This window comes from Anas platyrhynchos, chromosome 2, assembly GCF_047663525.1.
Source record: "Anas platyrhynchos isolate ZD024472 breed Pekin duck chromosome 2, IASCAAS_PekinDuck_T2T, whole genome shotgun sequence".
Classification (NCBI taxonomy): domain Eukaryota; kingdom Metazoa; phylum Chordata; class Aves; order Anseriformes; family Anatidae; genus Anas; species Anas platyrhynchos.
In genome coordinates this window covers 112,384,354-112,401,830 of record NC_092588.1, presented here as the reverse complement: position 1 = coordinate 112,401,830, position 17,477 = coordinate 112,384,354, and the positions used below count along the sequence as shown (strand labels likewise).

The following is a 17,477-nucleotide window of genomic DNA, read 5'->3' as shown; positions in this document are numbered from 1 at the left end:
GCTGGCAGGTAAGATCACTAAGATCAGTCATAATTCTGAACAGTGGGATAAGCGTAGAACTAGCTCAGAACCAGGTTTATTTCTTGTAAACAAATTTACCAGTTCAGCTGATCAACAACATTGTGCACCCTGAAAAGATGGCAAAAGGTTCAGTAACAGTGATGGTAGTAGTATTCCTGTGGAGACACATAGCAAATTTCTGCCGTCAAAATATAACTGCAAATTCACTACAGAGAAAACTAAGATAAAAGGAAGTGAGAAACAAATAAATATGGTATCAATCCTGAAAATGCATCAAAATCTTCATAAACCAGAAACACTTCACAGTGACCACCATAAGGAATAATTTCTGATGTCAGAATCACAAACTAGAATTTCTGAGGATGCTTTTTAATAACTGCTGGGAAATAACTGCTTTTTAAATGTATTTCCCCCTTAAATCAATCCCATTATCAAAGGCAGTCTAGAAAGAATGAGAAATCATTCTTGACAGCCATGTAAAAATTTCATTTGAGCAGGTCAGAATAAAGTAGCATCCTAACCTATACAGACTTTAGCCTTGGAATAATATTTGAAAAGCTGTAAACTAAAGAGACTTGGCTTTCATTCAGACTTCTGTTGAATGAATTCATATCATGATTTGCAGAATCTCCAGCTTCATGGTTTTATCAGTTCAAAAAATTGCACTGAATCTGAAGGAAAGCAACTGTTTCTACTGCTGTCCACCACAATCTGCTCAGCAGGGAGGACCTAAGGTTCTTGCACTTCACTCTGAGAAGTTCAAAGACCCTCACCTTCCTCAAGCTCAATCTGTCCCTCATTCTTCTGACCTTTCCAGTGTTTACAATACACATCATTAATCTACATCCTTTCTACTGTTAAACTGGCATGTTCCTGCTGCTGCTGCTGAATATGGTGTTGTTACATTATTACTAACCCAAGTGAGCATCACTTTAGCTGCAACAGAATTTTCGGTTTAGCTCTGAATGAAATTGTTCCAGCTCAGGCCAGTAATAGCTCAATAATCCCAAACCCACTTGAACCTGCAGCAGTGTAAGGCACAGAAACCAGGCTCATGATCTGACTGAGCCATGGCAAGGGATAGATAGAAGAGGAAGAAGTTTATCCTAAATCTGACTCTTACTTCTCCTCTTTCCTTGATCTGTCCAGTCTCTTCCCAAACATTTTAAAATTCAAGATGTCTTATAATTCACATAGTGGAGTAAATATACATAAAATGAAAATGTGTGAGGAATTTGCCTTGCAGCCGACACACAACGCCTGCTTTACGATACACCTTAGAAACTGCATTTTCAGCTCATTACAATAATGTCTGACTGGAAACATAAAAACAAAAAATCACAGTGTGGCAAAAGGTATACATATATGGGCTGGCTTCTCAGAAAACTGAATTTATTTATCATTCCTCTCCCAAGTTTCCAGGGGACCATGCTCGAATTCAGGGTGGACCAAGTAAAGCCAACAAACATATTTGTCAGCTCCCCTTCCACTTGGGAAGGAAGGGAGGCAATGACTGGATCTGAAACACAGTTCAGACAAAGGCATCACCAGCACACCCACAGCTGTTCTGGTGGGGCTCCTGTTCAGCAAAGGGAGTGTAGAACTACACTTGGCCATCCTGGCACAAGACAATCCTGAATCCAGGCAGCCCTAAAGCTGACCAATTATTCCCTGACTTATTGATATCAATCTATTCATTCTACTAATGGAATCATCAATAGAAGGCTCAGGCAAATGGTTCTAACTCAATTGTCAAAAAAATCCAACACCATTGGCCTTTCAAAATGCTTCCTGTGGGTAGTATCTCAGCCTAAACAATATTTGTTTCTTCAAGAATTGTGAAGTTCTGAAAAACAAGACTATAATAATCTGAATAATCTTTGATGTGTAATTCTTGACATTCTGAAGCGATGCTGAAAGGATATGTTTTTAATGCTTTATTTTTTAGTCTTTATTGCTTTAGTATTCCTGAAATCTTCACCACAGTATTTTTCCTTTTAAATATTCGTGTTCTTTCCCATTTGTCTAATATTGATTTACCTCCTGCCAGCTGTGCAGAGCTCCACTTTAACACACTTTAGTTGGATCCCTTGTTTTCAACAAAATTCACAAGTTCTACCAAGATTGCTCAGAAAATGAAAGATACTGGTTAACCAAGTAGCATGGAGGACCATTATTTGTGTAGATGTCCTGTAAACACAGCCGCATTATGATATTTTTTCCCAATAGCTGGCATCACAGTTACCAGTATTAATGATCCTTATTATTTTTAATTTAGGTTAAGACAAAAGAAAGACAAAGAGAAAGAGATCACTTGTCACCTTTTCTACTCAGGAGTAGAAACATGTTAAAGTGACTCCATTCAGTTACAGTAGTTTAAGCTCCTCCTTCAGTTTTCTGTCATTAGGAAAACATGCCACAAACCTCAGCATCTATTTCACTTTAATGTTTTAGATTCTATCATCATTATGGTTCTGAAATGGCAAATTTGTTGGTATAACGTGAATGTTTAACAGAGAAGTCAGTTCATGTTAGGAAGCTGAGAGACTGTATATTTCTCATCTTTTTTTCCAGGGTGTAAAAAAAATAAATAAAAGAGAGATTGTAAATATTTAATTAGAACGATGCTCCAGAAATTGCTCTTCAATGGAATACATGCACATAAAGTTACTGGAAGCAGTACTAAAAGCACACTGGCTTTTAGTATGATACCATAAATGATTTTTGATTTGATAAGGGCAAAAGGAAAATTATAAGAAAGCAGAGGGACTCTGGCCCCTCTCTCATCTTTAATAACTAGAAGAGCATCCATACATTCTGCTGGCAAGCCAGGGGAAAGGTACTGGCAGTCAGGGAGCACTTATCTCACATCAGACAATATGACCAGTGCCAGCATCTTCAAAACCCTTTTTTTTTTTAAAAAAAAATAATCTTGATTCTACTCAACATTTAAACACATTGCACAGAACCTGAATTCACTTTAGTATCTTTGGAAAAAAATAAAAAAAATAAAAAAGTGGAACCAGGGAAAAAGTCTTCCACAGAACAAGACAAGACCACAAGATTATGCAAGAGGAAAAGAAGTAAAAGTCTGATTTTCCACACAGCTAAACTGCATCCTGAAATGGGAGATAGGTTCAGCTGTGATACAGAATAAGAATACAAACTAAACTCACCACGAAAGAAGCATGAGGTAACTGGAAGTTTTCAAGTTTAATTAATGAGTACTTAAAAATGCCTGACTGACAAAAACAAAACATTAAAAACCATTGAATATAAACGGTGTAGCATTCACTGTAACAAAGACATGAATCTGAGTAGGGAAATGGGTAAGTCACATAACTCTGAACTGATGCCTTAATTGAGCAAATGAACTACTCAATGCTATGTAATATACACTGTCTATTTAAAGAGGTATCTGATCAGAGCAGACAGGGCTTTTTTATTTTTTCTTTTTGAAAACTACAAAAAAAAAAAGAAACAATCTCGATCCTCATCACCTACATACATCTGACAAAGTTTCTGAATCCCCTAATGAGATCTACGTGTATCAAAACCTCAAAAATACTGATCCTAGAGTGCCTATGTAATTTTTAAAATAGGAAAATGCCTCCCCAATCACTTAGACATTTAGGAAATGTTTAGAGTTTTCACTATCTCCTGTTTTCTGTTTCTTCCCTTAATAACATTCAAATCAAAAATTTATTTTACTGTCTGTCCAGTCTCAAGATGCTGCTGCCCATCTTTCTGCCTTGCAAACTATGTGAGGATATGGCGATCACATCCAATTCTGTCCTTCTTCCAGTTGCTCAAAATAAACAACCAAACAGTTGCCTACAAGCAAGTTAACAAGACAAAAGCTGTGCTCAGACTTCAAAAGACAATACTTATTCTGCTTATTCTACTCACTGTCTGGATACACTCACCCTGTAGCAATAGTGCTGGTGCATGGTGTTAGTGTAGGTTAGATACCATATATTCAGTTCTCACCGGCTTTTCTGGCCCTAGCTTCTCTAATTAGACAGGTCCTATGCTACAAACGTATGACTTTTTTATAGAGGGTTTTCACAGCATATAAAAAAACAGCCAACACTGGCTTATATGTTTCCAGACAGAAATGGGTTCAGCACCTGATGCAGGATGGATCACCTAGAAGCAATCTCAGACTGTCCTGAAACCATAGTCAGGCATTTAAAGTTACTTCTCTGAGAATCAAACACAACAGCAAAGAAAGGGGAAAGGCAAAAAGCACGCAATGACCATTGTGATCCTGCCTAAGCATCTTGTTCCAGAAAAAAATGCATCTGTTCACTTTTTTGTTCTATCAGCACAGAACTGTTAGAGGAGAAAATAAGTAAGTAGAACACACATTTTAGGGCTTCAAAACTGAAGCCACAGAAACAGAGCTGGGCTCTGTTAATAAGGACAGCAAGTCTGGGCACCACGAGAGTTATTCATACACAGGGCTGTATCACATTTAAAAGCTGAGCTGAAAGTTTCCCTTGCATGCCATTTTAAAACCATTTCATAATTAAGCCCTAAGAGATGACAGACATTTACTGACAGTTAATGCACTGCTGCTAATAGGCACAGGGACAGAGGTGCAAGGGCAAGTGCTGTTAATCTCCTAACAAGTGCAGTCGTGTCTCAGATACACACTGCATGAAAGTATCTGGCAATATTGCTAATATTATTTAAAAGGCAGAAGTCTAGAGATTTCACAGAAACTGACACGCTGATTAAACAACCAAAATAATGTTGACCTGGAAAAAATCTGAGACAATTTGCTCGTTTTAAACCCTCTTTTTCCATGTAGGGAATGATGCATAAAAAAATGACCACTGTCCCTTCCCCTGCCCCATTTTGTCCTTTAGCAGTATCAAATCTGATCTTTTTTGCTTGGCTAGAAACCTTCCTGGGATCCAAAACAAGTGGGGATGTCTGTCAGCTTTCCCTCAAGGGAAGGGAAGTGCTGAATATTCAGCCATAGGTTTCTTTTCAAACGCTCTACTTGTTTGTTTTAGGGAAGCCTTAAGAAGAGCAAATAGAAGAGGTCTGAAACCCTCCGAACAAAGTTGAATTCCTCCTCTGAATGCCATCCCCAAGTCATTTCAGAACCACGGAAATAGCAGGGGTGGAAAAGCAGACTTGGAAGACACCAATCCTTCTGAAACGGCTTTGGTGCTGGAGGCTGTGCCAAAAATATGCCTCCACGTGAAGGTTTCCCATTTTTTAAGGACCTGACCAATCTTCCCCATGAAAAAAAAAAAAAAAAAAAAAAAGAAAGAAAAAGGAAAAAAAAAAGTGACAAAAAGTTCCTTTGTACAAAAGTAACTCTGGCACCAAGGCTTCCAGGAAAAGAGAGCTCGTCTCTTATGGAAAGATGCCATTGGAAGTGATCAAGGTTATCGAGGGTCTCACAGACAAAAAATCTTCCATGGGACAAATCTTAACCCCTGCTTTTGGGACGGCACATGAAAACTGTACAGTGTGGTTCTGAATCAGTAATAATCATAATTATTCTCAAATTACAGCCAGGTCTTACCGAGAATTTGTCAACAGTCACAGTTTCTAAGACATTTAACAAATCATGACTGCGACTGACATGCATATTCAGAGCAAATTTTGCTGAAGATCCCGACTGAAATTCATAACCGCGTTGGCTCTGCATGCTAGTTAGCGGCTGTGCCAACCCGACCGAGTATTTTAGACCTTGATTAAGACCCCGGGACCCAGCGGGGACTCTGCCTATGCAAAAAAAGTACTGGATTTGGGGCTCGGGGGCAGTCTCCTTCCAGAGCACACTATCTCCGAGAGCCCTCCCCGTTATCTTCAGCCGCGGAAGGACGGGCCGGCAGCCAGCGGGGCGCCGCCGATAACCCCCGGACCGAGCCCCCCGAGCCCGGCACCGCCTCAGCGCCCGCGGGGAGGTCCCTCACGGCCCCGTGTCCCCGCACACCGCGGTCCCCTCTCACCTCAGGCGCTGCCTCCTCGCCGCCGGGCGCTCTCCGCTCCATGGCGAGCCCCGCCGGCCGGGGATGGGCTCGGCGCCCCTCCGAGCGCCGCCTGCCGCCGGGGGCACGCCTCTCCCGGGGCAAGCTCCCGTGCCAGCCGCCGCACGGAGCCGGGGCTGCCTTGCGGAGGGGCTGCCCCGAGCCCTTCACCGCCGGGCTGGGCGCGGGGAGACGGGGAGGCAGGCAGGGACCTTCCCAAATGGTGAAGGCGCCCTCCCGGCTGACGGGTGCGCCCCGGTCGCGCCGTCCATCTCGGGTAGGTTCAGCCCGTTCAGAAAGCCTCTCGCAGGGTCGGTGCAGCAGATGCAGCTCGGCTCCGGCAGGCGAGAGCTGTCAGCGAGCCCGCACGGCGAGCGAAGTGCTTTCCACGCCTCGGGAGAGCTGTCTTCTTCCCAAGTTTCTGCTGAACTCTGGCGCACCTGCTGTGCGCCTACGTGCGGGGAGCCGGGCAAGGAAACGCATCTCGAAGCAGTGCCTCAGGACCCCAGCAAAGCACGCCCCGGGGTGGGTGTGCACAGACCCTCTTCCAGGTGCCTCTGGGGCTTCCAGGACTCCTCGGACCAGCTGAGCCGGGAGCAGCGTTCACGTATGGACAGGGACAGTCGTTTCCCTGCCCGAAGCCTCTGGTCTGCATGCAGGGATTCAGGAAGATGTGGAGCCTTTTGATGCCAGTGTGTGGTCAGGGTCTGCCCACGTGTACCACGCTGCCGTGCAAACAGGAAACACAATGCCTGCAATTTTCGTGTTTTTAATAACAAGGACACCGTCCTGGACTTCCCTCCGTCAGGTTGTTCTAGGCTATGGCATCTTGTTTGCAAGAGGGATTGAAATACTTTTCCTGAGGTACCCCCCCTATCTCCCAGTTTCTTCAGAATGACTCTGTGCTTAGTATCTGGCTCCTGATTTTTGTCAGTCTTTACACTTTTTAATTTATTTACTGCGTATGGTATCATTCATTCCAATTTCTTTTAGTCTTTCTTCTGCCCCATCTCCTTGGGGAACCTTCTGGCTATTATTGGCTTCTGTTATGCTTTTTGCCTCTTAAAACCGAAGCAAAGATTGTGTTTGTATTATTAGTGTCTTTTCTCAGTTAGTGAATCTGATGCAAGAATATAGGAACCATCAAACTTGATTAAAAACTGCCAGTTTCTGGCAGCCCCTTGCCTCTGCAAGGAGCCAGCTCTGCACGTCTCAGAGAAAAGAGCAAACCCTTATCTGCTGTAAGCAGCCGCGAGGATGCCCACTTACAGAAGCGTGGTGAAAGAAGCCAGTGGGTTGCTCATCTCATGCTGCTTGATGTTCTCTGTCCCCATTTAGTTGTGTTTATACAATCTGTAGGCATTAGGGAGGTTCTCTTTGTACATACATTTCATCCTTCTACAAGTTATTGCTTACATTTAATACATAAATCCATCAAGTCTCAAGGGAGTACTTCATTGTTCTTAAGTATCTCATTTTCAAGGTAATATTGAAGAAGAGATCATCAATTTAAATATATTGCCTCCTAAGTTCATTTCATATTCTTTTCTTGCTTTATGGAAAAAATGGACAAACAAGACCACCCATTCACCCTTCCCTGTGTCCTTCTCAGCTCCTTCTTGGCACTCCTTCTTGCATTCTCTCCATGAATCATCGCCTCAGCTCTCCCATTGAAGTCTGTGGCAGTGAGACAAGCATCTCAGGATCTGACCTTGTTTTTACCCATACTAAAGAATTATCCAAAACCACTCACGTTTCTCTCACAGCAAGATCTTTTTTATTTTGTTTGTTGCCTGACAGCACATGCAGCCCAGGACATACTTCCGCTGGCGTGAGATTTCTACCCATTTACTTTTCAGTGTTCACCTGTTTATTTATCCACTCACCTTCACCATATACAGCTTGCATTTTGTCAAAAAGTCCTGAGTTAAAAAATGCTGAACCATACCTTTATTATTTCTTCCTCTAATTCCTAACCAGTAATTTGAGAAGTCTATGGACATTTGGATCCCGATTCTGTTCATGTGCAGGTGAACTTCAGAAATTAGCTTTTGGCTTGCAGTGGACCAAGCTGTTCTGCATGCAGTTAGTTGGATGTCCCAGAAGTGAAAAGCGAGCATGACTGCACAAGACTCTACAAGTGTAATTTCATGTTTGAATATGTCCAAAGTATCTAACAATGTCTTTATTCTCCAAATTCCACTGAGTTCCTAGACATCTGAACAAAATTCTCTACTGGACTCAATAACTGTGATGGCGAAGAGGGCAGTATGCCATTTATAGGGTCCACGCCACTGACCTTCAAAAATACAAATCTGCTTTTACAAACAGATGGAGAAAAGATTGCAAGGAGCACTTCACTGGTTTGGATAGGACCATAGTTGTACATTCATGGCAGAACTGATGCTGAAAGCCAAGTCTCCAGCTCCAGTCTTCTTCACATGGTGATGTTGCCTTTGTGTTGCTACGTGCTAGTGTTCCTTATGGGCAATCTCATGTGTGTCTTTCCATGCCTCCTCGCACCACACCCACAACTGCAGCAGGGAGGCTGTAGACTCTTTTTCAATCCTTCTGAAGATCATAGCAAAAATAGTGGGCCACAAATCAAAATGTAGAATGGCAGCTTTGCTTCATGCCCATGCCTGTAGAAGAGTGGGAGAGCTACTGTTCCTTCTTACTCTTGTTCCAGTGCTTGCCTGAAGTAAATGTATCAGGTTTTGTTTACAATCAAGCCTTCCTTTTGCAACTAAAAAGACATTTCTATAGTTTTCTCTGAAGAGCTATTTTTTTAGATGAATATATAGGTACAGCCTCATCATTCTTACCGTTTAAAATTTCCAGTTTCTAGTTGGTCTAGTTGCTTCTTCTCCAAATGAAATTATCACCCGAAGTCCCAATTATGTCAAAGAAAGTATGATTAAATGCTTTGCAGATATGTTTGCCCATTTCTTCCCAATCCATTCTACTAGTGTTACCGTTGCTTCTGTTCCACAAAAGCTATTGTGACAGCAACAGGGCAAACACCAACGCCAGGACATACATCAGTTTAACTTGTTTAATTAGTTTAAAACTTCTTAAATAATCATTTAGAAAATAAATTTATTAACTTAAAATCATTCACACCTTACATGCTTGCAGTGCTCACTGAGACCTACTTTCATAAAGCAGAAAAAGAAGTTTGTAGTGCAATCCTTAAAGGTTTATTATCTGAAAACTGAGAAAAGATAGACTGTTATCCAAGAGCTAGGAAGAGGGAAAGGCTGCCATACTCTAGATTTACTGTAGGGTCATCCTTAACACTTGTTGATTTCTCTAGATTGTTTTATCACCTTGGTTGTTATTACTGCCATGATGAATTGATTTAGTATTTGTATTATCTAATCTAGAAAGGATTTTGTGGGTCAATAAGATGTTTCAGATGGGTGTTGAAAAACACTCTGTAAATGCTTCCACCTTCCTGGGACTCTTTTGGGATAAATAGCATTAGGGATTAAGGTTTATATAGGTATTAGTACTCCTGTTTTGCAGAGGGAGAAACTGAGACACTATGGTTAAATTACTTCACTGGTGACCAAAGAAATGGGACACAGCTTTAGGCAGTAAGAACCTGTGCTAAAGCTACAGAGTGATTTTGCAGTTTCATCCTGGTGGCCCAGTCAGGCAGGTTGTGTTATCTGGAAACCGAGTTGTCTCCATCTGTCTCAAAGAGTAAATTGGAAGTCTTTGCAGGGAACATGCCTAGAAACACCAGCATCAAGCAGAAGCTGAAGCTGATGTGCTGTTCTCACGTAAAAAGATGAATCCCAAAAGAGAGGGAAAGGTGACGGGTGACCGTGAATTTTGACTGCCTGGGGTGTGTTGTAGACTGTGTCGACAGGTATAGAAACTCACTCCTCAAAATAAGTGACAGAGATAAAAGGAAGCCCCAGGAAGCCTGACTCCCACTCCTCAACTCTAATAGCAGAAAGAAATCCCAGAGATGGTAAGTGAAAGTGTCTGCAAAGACTGTCAAAAACCATTATTGCAATAATTTTGATAGATTGTCACCAAGTATTGCTGAGTGTGCTTTTGAAGGGACAGAGAGACAGACAGCAAAATTTTGCTACCTGTCATGGAGATAATTATTTCTGTAGCTGTAAAGAGGGAAAAGAATAGGAAAAAAATGAGAAAGGAAAATGAAGCATCGCTTGCTTCAGGTAAGAGTGATTTTTCAAATAGGAAATAATTAATTCAAACTGTGTTTGCATGACTGCAACCAATTCCTTTCCAGGTACCTGATGTGAACGAAGTTCTTGGAGCTGAGAAATTATACTACAGATAGCAATGCGGTGGGGAGGGACAATGTAACTGTATCAGTGACAGCAGTGAAGAAAATAGAGTAGTTTTTCCCTCAAGCTATTTGTGAGTGAAGTGCTCATGTGCATGTGCAAAATATTAACAATTTGCTATAACAGTGGCCAGACATATATAAATATAATATTTTTTCTGTGTATTTATGTTTTTTTTTTTTTATTTTTATTTTTTTGTTAAAGAAGAAGGAGGATGTTGAGATTTCTGCAACCTATATATAGGAATTATATAACCAGCTGCAGGCAGGGTGTACTTTTTATATTAAAGACAATTTTTCAAAGTATTTCAGGGAAAATTACCCTAGCTGTAAAATCACAAGAGTTAAGTAAACAAAGGAAATTAAGAAAATGACAAGACATCATAGAGCTACCGTGGTGATAGGCTCATAATCACTCTATATCCTTTCTGTGTGGAAATAATATTGCTGTGAGTTACAGCTCTGGTATTTCCTCTTTTATTAGACATCAGGTTATGTTATTGCAGCTTTGCTGAGAGTCACAACAATGAATTTGGGTCTCTACAATCTTTTGTATCCAGTTCCAAGACCACAGTTGTAACAAACAGAACACAAGCTATTTCCCAATTAAAGCTAAACCCGGATTTAAGGCAGTATATGCAAATCTACACTGAAATGGAAATCTCATTAAACTCATTATGTATGGAAGTGTTTATTTTCTCCTCATTGTATCTCCAGAGGGCAGGTGGGGTGGAGGGGAGTGTAGCTCTTCCAAGCAAGTAACTGCTAGCTCCTTGGCTCTTTGATTTGAAAATGAGACCTAGGCATACATATTAACAGTATTTATCAATCCAGAAGCCTCTGGAGAATGAAATGTACAGTTATATTTCAGCTACTTTTTTCCAGCAGGGGTGAAAATTTATGCTATGACTGTCCCCATGTACAGATCCGACCAGACTGCCAATCTCAGGTGGATAACAGCACTCCTCCCATCCAGGCAGCAATGCTGGTCTGATTGTAGGCTGTGCCACACATTCAGAAATTTCTTTTCTACAAAAGGTTCAAATGTAAAAATCAGCATATGTCAGCCTCCATGTTGGCACAACAAATCCCATCAGCCAGGCTCAGGCTGAAAAGATATTTTGCTAGTGTCAGGATTTGCCCACTCAAAATACCAAGGCAGAAAACATTCTGTAAGTGGGAAGAAATACAGTGCCTAAACTGCAAGGAATTTTGAAAACAGGTTTCATCTCTCAAAGCAGACATAGGCACCTGAGACTCTGAGATGAAATGATGCTTACTGAATAAAGACAGGCTCAGACAGCCAAACAAATGAGGAAAAATCCAACAGTGTTGATCCTACCCTGCTTCTGGCAAAATTTCAACCTCAAGGGTTAATGCTTCTTTAACACAATTTGTTGTGTAAATTCAACATTCACCTGAAGTATTATATTTGTTGTATTACAGGCTTTGCAGTCTGAAGACTCTTAAGAAATTTGGCTGAAAATCCAGGACAATGAGAGGATAATATCAGGATGATCTCTATGGGGTTTATCTACACTTTTGTACTCAAAAAATAATCCAAATTAACTGGTTTCAGATTTTTTTAAATGGATCATTAAACCAAGGTAGGTTTCTATGTTGACTCTCTTAATCAGAACTCAGGTTTTCTCATTAAATTGTAGTTCATTTGGGGAAATGCAATAGGAGAAGTAAATCTGAATGTCAATACACAGAAATTTAAAACAGTTTAACAAAATCATTTTGCAAGTTGATTCAGATTAATATTTAATAAATCCAGCATTGCAGCCTTGTGGAAGTTTATGAGCATGGGAAACTTAAGGTACTGTAAAGCAGCTTTCAAATTCTCATTGCAGGACAATATTGTACTTTCACAAAAGAGTAAACTGCCACTGGGAGTGTTTTTTGTAAGGAGTTAGTATACAGTAGTGTTTACAATCCCACTCTAACTTCACAGTAACTTCCTGCATAGATCTGCATACAAATAGATACGATAGATACAGTGTACACATTATTCAGCTTGCTTTGCACAAATTGCAACACTTCAGGTACAAAATAGATCAGAGGACAAGTAGTAAATGATGGCTATGCCAACATTAGGGGGAAAATGGTGTGGAGGACTCAATATCTGCACTCTATGTGTTTCAGGAGTTTTTAGTTCAGACTAGCTGCAGCATGCACACAGGGACCCAGTGCCCATTAGTAGCTGAAGCATGTCTTTCAGTTCAGTTCCTGCAGAAGAGCTCCAGGTCAGGCAGTGTGAACCCCAGAAGAATAAATGGGGAGTAAAAAGAACTGTTTTCAAAAGCGTGGCCCTAAGCTGAACTGTGATGCTAAAGCAGACATGCCCAAGCAGTGCATGTCGTACACAGAAGGGCCAGTCCGATGCCAGCCTGGGCTCACTGGGAGCCTGGGCTGACCAATGTCCTAGAGACCTGCTAAAGGATGGCTCAGGGCGTCCCTGCATTAGCCTTTTCCATTTTGTGGGACAAGGATGCAGAAGAGCACTCTTTATTTTGATGCCGGTGGCACCATTCAAATTGTCACAGCACTTGATGTGGAAATAAAAGCGACTTTGTTCAGAGCACGCATAGCACTCTGTTACAAAAAGCACGTCATAAAGGCTGCATTGAGAACTGGTCCTGAAGCTCTTCCTCCCCAAGTCTGTTTGCCATGAGAAACAGTAATCAAATAGCACTGGAAACACTGGACTCCCATAAGTAATAAACATGCTGCCTGCAGAATTCACTAGGCAAGTGGTCAGTGGGCTTAATGAATTTGACTGTGTCTTTTTAAAGATTTCATATTATTAATGACATTTGCAGCTTTCTGTGTTAGCTTACTGCAGAACCTTTGAAACAGATTTAAAGGTTCAAGAAGGGATCTATTACCACTGTACTACCATGGACTTTAGCGTTTCTTTTGTTAGCTGTGTACATTGCTGTGAGGATCACCTTTCAGCCTTTAATCTCTCGCCACTGAACAAAAAAGAAACAGGTAAATAATTTCCTCATGTTGCAATTAATATTTAATGTAGTACTGGCATATGTGGCTTTTATTCCTAAGAAAACAGACCTACACTTCAAGCAGCCTGCAACATAAATTAGAGAAAACTGCGAGGTTCAGCAAATGTGTTTGTCCTCTTTACATAGCAATTAAGACAGAAAAGAAAGCAGATGGCTACAGGTGGGTCCCAAATAGCTGTGGTTATGTTCTGTACATAAATCTCAAATATCCAAGATACTATGCAGCTACTTTTTTGGATTCTGGTGTGCATAAGAGATAGGTGAAGGGCTTTCTGAAAAGCAAGATGCACATTGTGTTATTTGTGATTCTGTCAACTATGGATTTTTAAAAAAAGAGAGAGTTAGGATTTGTAAAAGGATGCAGACATCTGGAGAATGGGGAGAAGAATGCTATTACCCCATTAATTCTGGCGTAGTTCACATAAGCAATGTGTCTTAAAAAAAAACAAAAACAAACAAAACAGAATTCCACTAAGACTTGTAGAAGAAAGTTTGATGTATGTTGCATTGCTTGTGAAGTTGAATGATGTTTAAATATCTATTTGCAAATGACAGTGGGTCATAGCATGAAACAGAAAAAAGCCACTGCAGTGAAGAACATGAGTAATTTCAGTGGTGGTATCTGCAGAATTATTTAAGTGGATTTGTGTGATAGCTGAGGCTATTTTCATAGCGTTTAGGCTTGATGAGGGTAAGACTGATGTCTTCTCTGCTCTGCTTATCACATTTACTGCTTAATAGCAATGGAGCTGCTCAAAACAAACAAACAAAAAATTGTCAGGAAAGTCAAGTGATTGCATTACCAGGTAATGAATACCCAGAGTCACCAGCAGTGTTTCTGGCAAATAGCAAACAAACACCAAACTTCTGAATTCCCAGAGGTGGAGGTGATTGCTCAGAAACACTGGCAGGGATTCTGCCAGTGGGAAGTGTTACAAAAAAAAAGCCAATTGCCTTTGGCTCCTTCTCCTTTTTTGTAATGAAGGAATCTTTTCCATTTCCATAGAGCAGGAATTGCTGCGCAGGAGAAGGGAGGACAAGAAAGGAGACGGAGTGAAGTGGTTTGTCAAGGAGCAGCAGCCATCTCAGTTGTCTTTTGCTCATTTTCAGTTTCAGACTGAAGGTAGCTTTTGAAAAAAAAAAAGTAGTTATTAGGCTATTTGGGAGCTGGCACACTGCCTCTCCTCAACCAGCAATTAACTTGAGTTAGAAGATGAGGCTGCTATTTTGTGAAATGCTTATTGTCACTTAATGGTCATGACAGAGATGAGACTGCTGGAAAGTGCAAAATTGACTCACTTATGCAAGTCACAATGCAACCAACACCATCCGCAGCAGCAGAATCAAACCATACTTTGTGCTGGGAAATTCTTGTGTTGAACCATTGAAAGCAAAAGATGTCACTCACTTTTCATTGCCCTCTTTCAGCCAGCTGGTTTTGAGATGTGGTTTTATTAATTCAAATAGAACCCAACAGCTATTTTTATTTATTTATTTATTGTTTGTTTGTTTTTTAGCCCTTTTCAGAATGACACACCCCAGAAGCCCATAAGCCTTTTGGTTTGATGGTGCATATTGAGCAGACATCTTTGCTTAACCATTCACAAATATCTCCCCAGGATTTTTTTGTTTTTTAATTTTTTTTATTTTTAATGGGAAAGTGACACCTCATTTAGAGCCCAACAGCACACCTGAAAAATTCATATGAATTTCAGGTGAAACACCTCTAGGTACAGTGTGAAAACAGATGGTTTACTTGACTGAAGAAGGTCATTTCTCATTCTAGCTATCTATCTTCTGTATCCCTCATTCTAGTTATCTATCTTCAGTAAAACCAAGGTGACAGATAAAATGTCACTAACAACCTTCATACTTTTCCTTTTAATTAATGATTCTTTGGGTGAATCAGCAAACACGTAAGACTCATCTTTTTTTATGAGTAATTTGCTACTAAAACCTATTTCATTATTGTAGTTCAATGGTGCGGTTGCTTCCTTACAGTACACATTTGCAAAACACTCTTTCAAAGCCCAAGAAGAAATTAAAGTTGATTAAATACATAGTACATTGCCAAAAGCTACATGGAAACTGGCACAAGTATCTTCACAATCTAGAAATGTTTATTTATTTATTTTCTTCTAATGAGGGGGGTTCTCTGGAAGTTGCTAAGAAGATCTGAGGGTTAGACCTTGTTGCTGAGAAGGGCTGGAAGCAGCTATAGCAGCTGGCTTTCAGTTGGCCAGTGGGTACCAATCTCAACACACAGGCTTTCAGGGCTGCAATTTTTTTTTCCTAACTGTCTTCCACAAGTTTATTCCAAGAAGAGACACGATAAATTATAGTTTGTGTTTAATATTTACATTTCTTTCATTCAAGATATTACCAAAGATGCTATTCTTCCTTGAATTTTCTGTTGTTGTTGGTTTTTTTTTTGTTTGTTTGTTTGTTTGTTTTAATTCTCCCTTTATTTATTTATATTTTTTTGAGAAAAATACCATGCTTTCCTATAATCTTGTTAAAATCAACAGGTTTGTCTGAGCTTACACCAAGGAATTATGCATGTGCTTGACATTTTCCTCATTTTGCATCTCCCCTGGCTGAGAAAATGTTGATCTTTCTTGAAGTCTGCATAACTTTAAAACACCAAATTAATGTATTTCACATGACCAACTTTTCTTCCTCACCTCTCATCTCCTCATTGTGAATTTATAGGTCATTCTGCCTGGCAAACTGTTATGGGGAGAGATGAAGATGTCCCACAGCTGGGTCTGAGGGTCCCAGTTTCCTGACCGGAACTTTGTGCAGACTGGCAGTCTGACAGCTGTTCATCTGCTCCCTGACCCAGAGCTCTACGGGGAAACCACCTCAGTGACATCAAGGGTGACATGGTGTACCAGAGCCCCACCACATGACTGACTTAACTCTTGTGCTACTACAGCATCTGTCAACTAGCTTGTCTGTGGAAAAAAAAAATTACCTGGGATGTCAACTAAAAAAACAAACCAAACCAAAAGCAACAATAAACACACAAAAAAACAGCATAATAAAGTTCAAGATTATTGTACTTTCTGCACATGTAAGAAACATTCACCCAAATGGTCTTTTTATCCTACTACTTAATTCAATTTACAATAATATAGCAATTGCCCAGGATCATGAACACGTTCATGTGCAGAAAGCAAACAAACTCAGTAAGTTGCTGACGAAAACAAACAAACCAAATGTCTTTCCCCAGAACAACATGCTCTCAACCATCATCAAAAAAGACACCTGTGTAAAAATGGTGACAAAAAGCTCATACTTAAGGCACCCTCTCCTGTACTGCACTACTTGTGATATAAAACCATGTAGTTTATTTCAGCATACAAAAAGATTTTATCTGAAAATACTTTGTAGTAGCTCTTTCTAGCATAGGAATTATGGGCCATTAGCTAGAGAATAAGAAATTTAGAGTCAAAATCCAGTGTAGCCTAAACTGTATTCAACTCATTCATTTATAAGACAGCAGCAAGACACCAATACCTTTACTCAAATAGTTGGATGTGAAAGTAATCAGTGGTCTAAGTCCAGATGCTAAAGGCAGGTGTGAAAATAATAAAAATTACTCAATCAGATGCCACTAAGTGGTCGTGTGGCTTGACTCCTCAGCATAATGTATCAGGAAGGTGGGGAGAAGTACAAGGCAACAGCAGCTGGAAAAGTGCAAGAGAAGAGGAGTTTCATCCTGAGGAAAAAATAGTGTCAGCACATTCATAAGAGCAGAATGGGAGAAGAGTGTGTGACAGGCACACTTTCAGTGGAGTAAAGGAGAGCAGGTTATTTCAGATCTGAAAATTTCAAATTTAACCATAAAATATCATTGTCAGTCTCCTGCAGAAGTCTGAATACCAAGGTATTAGTTGAACATGAAACTACAGTTACAGGAAGAAAAATATATGGCCTGAAGGAGTGGATCAAAAGAAAGAACAAAATATCTGAAGAGCTGGATGCTATAGAAAATCCTGGATTGACAGTGAAAAACCAGGAAAATATTTTATTTCTAAAATTGATGGCACCATCATGCTTAAAATCGCATTATGGATCATGCTTTACTGATCTGTGGATGCAGAG

The 17,477-nt window shown here is 40.3% G+C and overlaps 1 protein-coding gene and 1 long non-coding RNA gene across 2 annotated transcripts in view; one reads left to right on the top strand and one right to left on the bottom strand.

The window, feature by feature from the left end:
* KCNG2 (potassium voltage-gated channel modifier subfamily G member 2) overlaps positions 1-6,606 on the bottom strand; it is a 62,317-nt gene extending 55,711 nt beyond the window's left edge. Inside the window, exon 1 of the mRNA XM_027451191.3 lies at positions 5,997-6,606. The gene's annotated coding sequence lies outside the window, so the exon portion shown is untranslated. The remainder of the gene's footprint in view (positions 1-5,996) is intronic.
* A 60-nt stretch (positions 6,607-6,666) lies between these two features.
* Positions 6,667-17,120, top strand: LOC110353027 (uncharacterized). The gene is made up of 3 exons (XR_011806896.1): positions 6,667-9,996; positions 11,788-11,948; positions 16,080-17,120. It is a non-coding gene; the product is annotated as an uncharacterized lncRNA (long non-coding RNA).
* The last annotated feature ends 357 nt before the right edge of the window (positions 17,121-17,477 follow it).